The sequence below is a fragment of the Lissotriton vulgaris genome, chromosome 1_2 (genome assembly GCF_964263255.1).
Source record: "Lissotriton vulgaris chromosome 1_2, aLisVul1.2, whole genome shotgun sequence".
Classification (NCBI taxonomy): domain Eukaryota; kingdom Metazoa; phylum Chordata; class Amphibia; order Caudata; family Salamandridae; genus Lissotriton; species Lissotriton vulgaris.
In genome coordinates, this window is record NC_141686.1 from 219,770,955 (window position 1) to 219,780,358 (window position 9,404).

Below are 9,404 nucleotides of genomic sequence, written 5' to 3' on the forward strand. Positions count from 1 at the left end.
TGCAGCCTACGGCCCTCGACCTAAAAATTACACACAATGTAAACTTCCTTTTTATCTTACAGGTTGTGTTTCACAAATGACGTCCCCCACCAACAACTCTAAAATGTAACATTCGAGGATTTTGCGATGATGTTTGGCCATTGTAACAACGTTTGAGAAGGCTGCTACGACACATGGTGCACCCTCTTTGAATTACTCCAATGGCACATGGTGAGCAAAAAAGCTTGTTTCCCAAACAACGACAAGTCATCTCTGAAAGGAGAGAGCGGGTAGGGTACCGCAGCTTCACTCCGTAGAAATGTACGATTACCTCTGAGCAGTGACAATAGGTAGATTACAACAGGGTTAGAGGAAAATCTAAAAATCCCCTTGCGCCACTTTTATATGTACTATAGTATGACTAACTCTATATACTATATTTCAGATCACTAAACTGGAGGGTGCACTATGAACCAGCACATGCTTGGACACACAACCAAGGCAAAAGTGAGCTACGAGTTTTTTCTCCACTATTAACTGCTCCATCTATAACTTTCTCTCTCACACAGTTTTAATGTCATTTTCTCTCTCTTTCTTTCTCTCTCTCTCACATTGTTTCTGTTTCTCTTTTAAAGTTATGGATGCTGCTGTCCACTCTGCTGTGTACAACAAAAGCTGAGTTCAAGTTGTGAACTCTGTTGGTAACAGTGTTCACATAAGTTAAGCAGAGCGGCCTAGATATACAATGCCTCTGATTAAATGCATTAGAAATAAAAGACCTTACTTACAAGCCGCTTGCACCACTTTTGCGTCACTTTCAACATGAGAAAAGTAACACAAAAGTGGCGCAAGAGTCTTCTGAATAAGCCCTAAAGAATATTGTCCTGTATAATAACTTGATCTCTCACCTAATTCTGTCTCATGTCTGAATCATTTTAAAGACCTGTTGATCTGTAATGTAAATCTTACGCTGTAGGCACTTCCATACAGACACCACTTGAATGCAAACCTATAAGACAAGTGAAATGTATCAGGCACACTGCACACGTTAAAATAAGAAAATATATTCAAGTGTTAATGTGACTTGTAATGTTTCACCTCATTTAGTCACATCGATCTAATTTTAAACACAAATTTTCTTTTTTGTTTTGCAGATTACCTACCGTACTTCTATTGGAGTCCATATAACATTTTGTTTATTATATTGTTTTGTTAAAGTTATGTTTCTAGTTGATTTATTGTATTATACTTAAGTTACATTTCCAGTTATTTATTGTTTTTAATAAAAGTTAAGTAAACAAAAGTATATACGTCTTTTTTTGGGGGGGGGGGTAACGATCCCCAACAGAAATTATATTTATAATTTGAAGTATAATTCAGAGGCTAACTCTTTACCAGATCTTTACCAAAGTTTATACCTACGATTAACGGTTCCTATGGAAAAGTTTAAAAACTCCAACACATTAACTTTTTTCCATTACTAACATAGTGTGGTGAACTTCTAACCTCTCTGCTCATTTAACTGTTCCATGAACTGTTACTATGGTAACAGGTAGAAAGTCGTTTCAGGGTAGGGTTGAAAGGTACTGGCTGTACAAAAACCATTATATGAACCCTGGATTCTCCACAAGAGAAAAATGGAAAGCAAAGTAAAAAAAACACCATGTACAAGATTTACAACCCCCTTGCACAACTTTCGCGTCCAGGTCCCCCCCAACAAAATTAGAAGTGTGTAGGCCTCAATGACCCCCTCAAACCCCAGAAACCACCACCCCCGGAAATTTGTGTGTTGTGGGTGGCAGACTGTGTGGCACTCCGCCTGGTGCCCTCGATAGCCCTGGAAACCGCCATTCCCCAGGGCCAGCTCAAGTAGGATCCCGGGGTGGCCACCCCCAGGACACTGCCATTTGCTCCCACCCTGTCATTGCAAAGTGCCACGCAGCCCCCCCTCCCACACATTAAAGAAGCCCCGGGGGTGGCGGTCCCCGGGGCTGTGGGGGTGAGGAGGCCAGTGAGCCCCCGCATATATTAACTTATAGCCCGGGAGGGTGGTGGTCCCTGGGACAGTGTGTGTGAGATTGGTACCCCCACACTATTTTTTTTAAAATGCCCCTGGGATTTGGCCACCACGGGGACGAATAACCTTTAAACCGCGCTTTGTTTTTTTTCTTTTGGCGGCGAAATGCACGAATCCTACATGCATCCTGCGTTGAAAAAAAATATATATATATTTTTTTTTTGCCCTAGAGGTCCTTGGAAAGAACAATAACAAACCTCCCCCATCCCCCATCCTACCACCCACACCAATCCCCCAATCAGGTCATGCTATTGAGCCCACTCACCCCCAAATACTGCCAACAACAGTTAGCATTTGTGAAAAACCCACGGGATATCTCCCGGGGCACATTGGGATCACCGGCGAACTACCCTACTACCCTAATATGTGGCAGGGTGGCCGAGTTAATGTCCATGGGGTAGCATTTCTAGATCATAGCTGGCCATGTTCAATAGAGCAGTGCGGATCTGAACCCAAGACATCTCCCCTACATTCCCAGTACCCAACCTACAAGTTCTTCAGAGTTCACTTAAGCTCATATGGGTGTTCCATCAGGATTCAGACATTATTGCTGAGGGTAGCTTCAGATATCCTGCCTGATTGGGATGCATTACTATGTTCCGGCTTACCAATATGTATAGCAAATTTTAAAGCAAATTTTGCATCAGTAAAGTAGTGTGACGTTCTCTTGTGTGTGACTCTCAGCTTTGCTGGATGGAAAAGTGCATAGGATGTGCCGCATTGTTTTAGTAGACGCTTGGCTGAGCAAAACTTGCTGCTTGTACTGTGGGAGAACGGTCCGGGTAAAAGGAAATGCTCTTATCTTGGCGGTTAATATTGCCCTTCTCTCTGGCTTTACGTAGGACCACATCTCTGTCGCTGTAGTTTATCAATCAGGCAATGATAGGTCTGGCGGGGGCCCTGACGGCAGGCCTCGAGCCAAGGACCAGTGTGCTCTCTCCATGATAAACATTGTGGATAGATCTTGTCTGAATAGTTCTCTCAGGAGGTCCCCCTTAAGAACCTGCATACCACGTCCTCCCTACTATATTGTATACTTATCTTCTCCATTGTCACACTGTTCATAATAATATGCTCTCTATTATGATATAGGCATGACACTCAGTATGGTATTCTATGTATGCCCTAATTTTGTATGATATCTTCTGTACCCCCGTAAAATTGTGTATTGTGGGTGTCAGAATGCGTGGCACTCTGTCTGGTGCCCTCAAGAGCCCTGGAGACCGCCATGCCCCAGGGCCGACTCATGTAGTGTCCCGGGGTGGCCATCCCCAGGACACTGCCATTTGCTCCCACCCTGTCATTTCAAAGTGCCATGCGACCCCCCCTCTCACGCATTAAAGAAGCCCCAGGGGTGGCGGCCCTGGGGCTGTGGGGGGAGGGGGCCAGTGAGCCCCCCGCAAATATTAACTTATAGCCCAGGAGGGTGGCGGTCCCCGGGAAAGTGTGTGTGAGATTGGAACCCCCCACACTATTTTTTTTTAAAATGCCCCCGGGATTTGGCCGCCCCGGGGACTAATAACCTTTAAAGCGCGGGAGCCCGCGCTTTGTTTTTTTTTTCTTTTGGCGGCGAAATGCGCTTATCCTACACGCATCTTGCGTTGAAAAAAAATATATAAATATATATATTTTTTTTATTTTTTGCCCTAGAGGTCCTTGTGCAAGAACAATAACAAACCTCCCCTAATTTTGTATGATATCTGCTGTAATTTGTTTCATACTCGGCTTATTGTTATTTTACTTATGCCTTTATTTTCATTTGATGTCTGATGTAATTTTCTTCATATACTGTTTATTGTTATTTTCTTCCTCCTATGTTCAATGCGAATGTGAAGCGCTCTGATACCTAAAACGTTTCGAATAAAAAAACAATATATTTTCATGTTAGAGATTTGGGTGGACTCTGGTATGCCAGTAATACGTAGTTTTTTTTCCCGCAATGGGCCTCTAAATCTAAATTCTTGGCTTTAATAATATTTAGGACCTTCTCCATTTGTAATAAATGTTCTTCGATTCAACATAATGATCATGAGCTTTGGACATTCTGTTTTCTAGTTGGTCTATATGTGTTGCGGGTGTGTCTACACATTTTGGCACTCGGTCAAGTTGGGTGGTGAATTTATCTAATTTCGTGTCAATCACTTTAAGACCGGACTTCACTTCAGTAGAATGTTCGGTAGGTCGTCATCTTGCTTGTCTGGCACTTCCCTAGAGATTGAGTATGTATTATACTGTACTCCCATATCGGCATTTTGAGTGGGCCCCTTGTTGTTGCAGAACAATTTAGTTTGTTTTGTCTTGTTTCTCCCTATTATTAAAACAGTGCTGAGAGTTCTTGGTTGTTCGTAACCCGGGCCGAGATTTCAGTGAGTCACAACAGTTGAATCACCACTCCCAGCATTCTGGTGGCTAACAGACTTTAATAAGTCTACAAGTCAAAAGTTTAAGCTGATTTAGGGTGCCCACCTGAGCACGAGCCCACTGTGTATCTCACTCCCTTCACCAAAGGCAGGGGCGGCTCTAGGCTCATGGGGGCCCTGGGCAGGGAGCATAGGTAGGAGGCCCCGGAAAAGGGGGTGCGGGCGGGGCAGAGCACGATGGCCGGTGAAGAGGGGGGGGGGTAAGGGTGTTTGGAAGTGGAACAGAGCCGGAGGCCACAAAATCCCTGCCAGGGGCCGCCACGCAAATATGTATCCATGCTCAGAGGATTATTATATTAAGGATATATATTGGTGTAGTGGCCCCTGGGGTTTGGCAGCCCTGTGCAGGTGCACAGCTTGCACATGCTTAAGGCCATGTAATTCTGGTTACATCTCACAGTTCACTCACAGGAACTCGCAGTTTGATTGTCAGCTAACCTCTGCTAGAGCGGGTGCATAGCCAAGTGGGCATCCTACCACACTCAGCTCTCAGTCTCAGATTCATTTAGCCGCCCCCCAGCATCAGCACGGGTGATTTATCTGCTCAAATGACAAAGAGCAACGTAGTAAATATTATGTTAATCAATTAAACCTTCCGTTTGTACTTGTATAAATATCCTGCAGAGACACAGAGCTAGCGCTAATTAATCACGCTTCAGGTTGTCCAGCATACGCAGCTCAGGACGAAGACACTTGCTTTGATTATTAAATGTCATTGCAAAAGGGAGCCAGTCACTAAGACTCACCTCACCCACCTCCCTTTGAAGGCGTGGCAGCTGGTTTTGGCACCCATGTGTGGTTCAGCGCTTATCATTCAGGCCGGGTGGCACCCAGGCTCTATCCAATGCAGTGATAGTCGAGGACTTTCTGCTGAAAAGGTATCCGACACAGTGCTTTCATGGGGTCCTCCGGGCTGCCGACTCTCGACTGTGCAGGGCCGGGACCCCGGTCTGGGACTCGGAAACGTACTTCACCAGAGTTCCCCCAGGTCTGTACGGGCAGAATTCACTGGGTCAGCCCGGTTCGTAGAGGAGAGCTAATCGTGAAGGCTCTACACTGCGAGGTGCCTCTGCAGCGTTCCCTGGATCTATAGACACTGTAGCCCCCGATTCAAACAGCACCTCCCACCCCTGTAACATTACCCTTTTGTTGAAGGGAGGGTCTTTATTGCATCTTGCTCATAGTCCTTTGCAACGATATCTGCTTTGCACCAGCTGTCGTCTCCCACTTTGAGGCATTGAGTTCTGGTCCACTTCCTGCGCTCGCTTGCACAGGCCTCTCCTCGCTCCTCATGCACAGGAAGGCTGCAGCTCTGGCAGTTAATAGGCCCATATCTGCTCAATACCAGTAGCTGGATCTGCACACCGTTCCCAGATCTGAAAATTTTAGGAACTGGCAATGTCGGCGTAGCAACCAGCCCCAATATCCAGGGTAAATGCCAGGTTTCGGGTCTGGCCAGCAGAGCCCACTTTGCAATGGGCCATTGTTGCTGCTATGCCACGCCCCCATTAGGGATGCATCCTTACCAACAATCGCCTTTGGAAAACCTTTCCTCTTGACCACTTTGTCAAAAACTGACAAACTTATTAGGGCCCAACAAGTGGACTTTTCTCCTCCTTTATTCCCTTCATCCTGCCCAAGATTTACTTTCCTTTGCTTTTGCTAACATGTCCGATATTACCCTCCTTTTCACACTCAGGGGCATATGTACAAGGAAGTAGTGGAGTGAGGTGTTAGCCGTCATGGCTTAACACCTCACTGTGCCACTTTAGAAACAAAAGGCTGCAACATATTTATAAGGACTTTTTTCCAACCAGATTTTATTGGGTTTCAACATCTTTAGCTTACATGAATCACCTTTACATTATGCATGCATTTTATACATTTTTACTCAAAGTCCCCTATGAGTGAGCCTCGCCCACCACACTTGAGCTGCTGTTGATTCTAGGTAAAGGTGTCGCTGGGTGTCGCTAATTCAATAGAGATCTAGTCTTGTTTCAGGGCGCTGAGGTGGCAATTTATCCCACTGGGTCCCTGTCTATCAGCTGTTAATTGACCTACTAGGTGTTCTCATGCCCTTGCATGGTCTTTTTGACCTATTCCTTGCCTAGCTTCTCTGGGTAATAGTCTCCCTTCCACCCCTGCCTATTTTTCTAATTCCTTTTTCCATGTGCCTACCCACGATCCCCTTGGTGTCTTCCAGGTCTTAGCTATCTCTAGCTTGGCCAAGACATAGGCAAGGTCCTTGAATTTCCCAGTTATTTTTGGGGCATGTGTGGGAACCATTCTAATAGGTAGTGGTCTGGGATTTGCAGTAGCTCCTTGTCAATGACGTCGCCTAGCAGGCATTGTATCTCTTCTCACAACGCATGCAATATGGTTGCAATCCCAGAACTTGTACAGAAGGTGAGCTTCCCTCTCTCTGCATCTGGGACATACTGCGAACTCCACACAAAGTATTGTCTTATCCGTGCTGGGGTAAGATATGCTCTGTGGAGTATGTGGAAGTTTATCAGCTTGAACCGCGCGTTCCTGGATGCCTTCTGGGTTCTTTCCACTATCATGTCCCAGTCTTTCTCCGGGATCTGTTTTCTCAGGTCCTCCTCCCATTGCAATCGTAGGCGCTCCAGCGGCCTGTGCATGTTTTGCTTCAGCGTTTTGTAGAGACAGGAGACTGTTTTGATTGTTCCCGCTGACAGTGCAACATATCTGCATCCTGCAAGCGCTCGAGGCCCTACACTGTAGCAGGGATTCTGCTCATACACAGAACTGTGCATAGAGACTTGGAACCTTAGTAGCCAAAATCCCCTACCAGATTAGCAATCAGTGTCTCATTGGTTCTTCCGTAGCCCCAATGATTAGACAACCCAGAACAGGGAACTTAAAATACCTCAGGCAATGTGGAACACATGAACACTCTTTCATACCAGTCCAAAACGGGGAGTAAATGAGGACACGTGCAAGTTTAAAATATTTATTTCTAATGCTGTGTTCTCAGGCGCAGTATCTTAGCTAATACAAGCATACATATTATAAGCAGCAAGATTATCAGCATAGTTACTATTCCATAAAATACAAAAAGGGAGAAAGCATGTTAAAATGCAAAATGGAAATAGTCTAGATTATACCTCTATATTTCACCCTCCCTTGCTAGTAGGATATTTTATATCTACAGAAGTTCTCTTGGGTTTACAAGGGCGGCCCCATCCCTCTGGTCCTAGTAGAAATGGATCACATCCTTTTCTACACTGTCTCTCTGCATCTGAGTGTTCTCCAAGTGTATGAGCATGCCTGCACAGTGCATTATTAAACACGCCAAAATCAGAGGTGGTCATAGCTGCACATATGTTATGTCTAGAACGTGCGCTGATCAGTCCGAACAACAACCACTATGTTGAAATAACCTTGAAGGCCTCAGCACTCACTGTTCAGACAAAGCAAACCAAGCAAATCTGCTAGTATAGAAAAACATATTATTCTCGTGTGAATCAAAACACTCTGCTAAACTCTAAACATTTATAATAATGTGTACCGTGTGCAAAGGCAACAGAATGGAAAAATGGTGTTTAAACTGCTAATAAGATCATGCCATTTTAACACAGAGTAAATGCAAGGCTCGCCCCATGACAGCACTGCCTGTGCCCCAGTGCTTCCTAATCCTGCTCATAAGTGCTCCATGCCTCAGAAACTGGCCCTCCAGCAAGTCATATTTCACTTGTAGTTCTGCAAAGGGGAGCATTACTGATTCTCGGTATAGGTCCCCCATCACCTTTATGACTCTCTGTTCCCACTGCTCTAACCCCGTCAAGTGCTCTCCCTTTGGGAGGCAATGTAGCATTGCTATGGGTAAGTCTGGAGTGTAAGTGGTCCCGTTGCCCACTTGCCTCAAGTATCTGGCCCAGTGGCGCGCCTCTACCCTGGTTTTTGCTGTGTCTCCCGATGGGTTCCTCTGCACCCGGAGTAGTATCTTCGCAAGGGTTGGGGCACCTGGTGCACTTGGGCACCATTCCCTGTTTGGTTTCTGTGTGACTGCTAACCATTGAATCAGCCAGTACAGCTGGGCAGCTACATAATATCCTTCAAATTCAAGGACCGCTGGACCTCCCTCAGCTGACACTCATTGCAACGTGGTCCGTGCTACCCTCCTGCACCCTTCCCCCCAGACAAAGGATACTATCATTAAGTCAAGGTCTCTGAATGTCGCTCTTGGTATCCACACTGGGAGAGTGCCGGAAAAATACAACAGCCACCAAAGTGCCATTCTTTTCCCGACTGTCAATCGTCCATCCACCAAGAGCGGCAATGTCCCCAAGAACTCCATATTGGACTGTATTGAGCATATCGTTCTGCCTACATTTCCCTCTGATAGTTTGGTTGAGCCATGGTATTCTTTGACTCCAAGGTATGACAGGCAGTCAGGTTCCCACTGTAAGTTCCCCAGATCAGGTGGCGGGGACTGTTAGGCACCACAGGGGAAAGTTTTGATTTCTGCCAGTTGACCTTAAGGCCAGAAAGCCAGACAAACTGGGCCAGCATGTCTTGAGCCCCTCTCAGCTCTGTGGTTGTATTGTAGAGAAACAGAAGGAGGCCGTCCGCATATAAGGCTATATGCTGCCTCACTTCTCCCGTCCACAATCCATTGTCGTCCTGCCTGCTCCTTGCCCAGCAAGCCAGGGGATCCATGGCGAGGACAAATAATAGCGGGGAGAGGGTCATCCCTGCCTCGTAACTCTTTCCCAGTGCATACTCAGGCTGTAAAAGAGTTGTGTAGAGCAGCCTCACCCACACAAGAAAGCCTTGTCCTAGTCCCAGCTTAGACAGGACCTTGTAGAGGTAGGTCCACTCTAAGCTGTCAAAGGCCTTCTCGATGTCCACTGCGAACACCGCCACCTCCCGTTTGTCATATTCTTTGGAATCCATAACAGCCT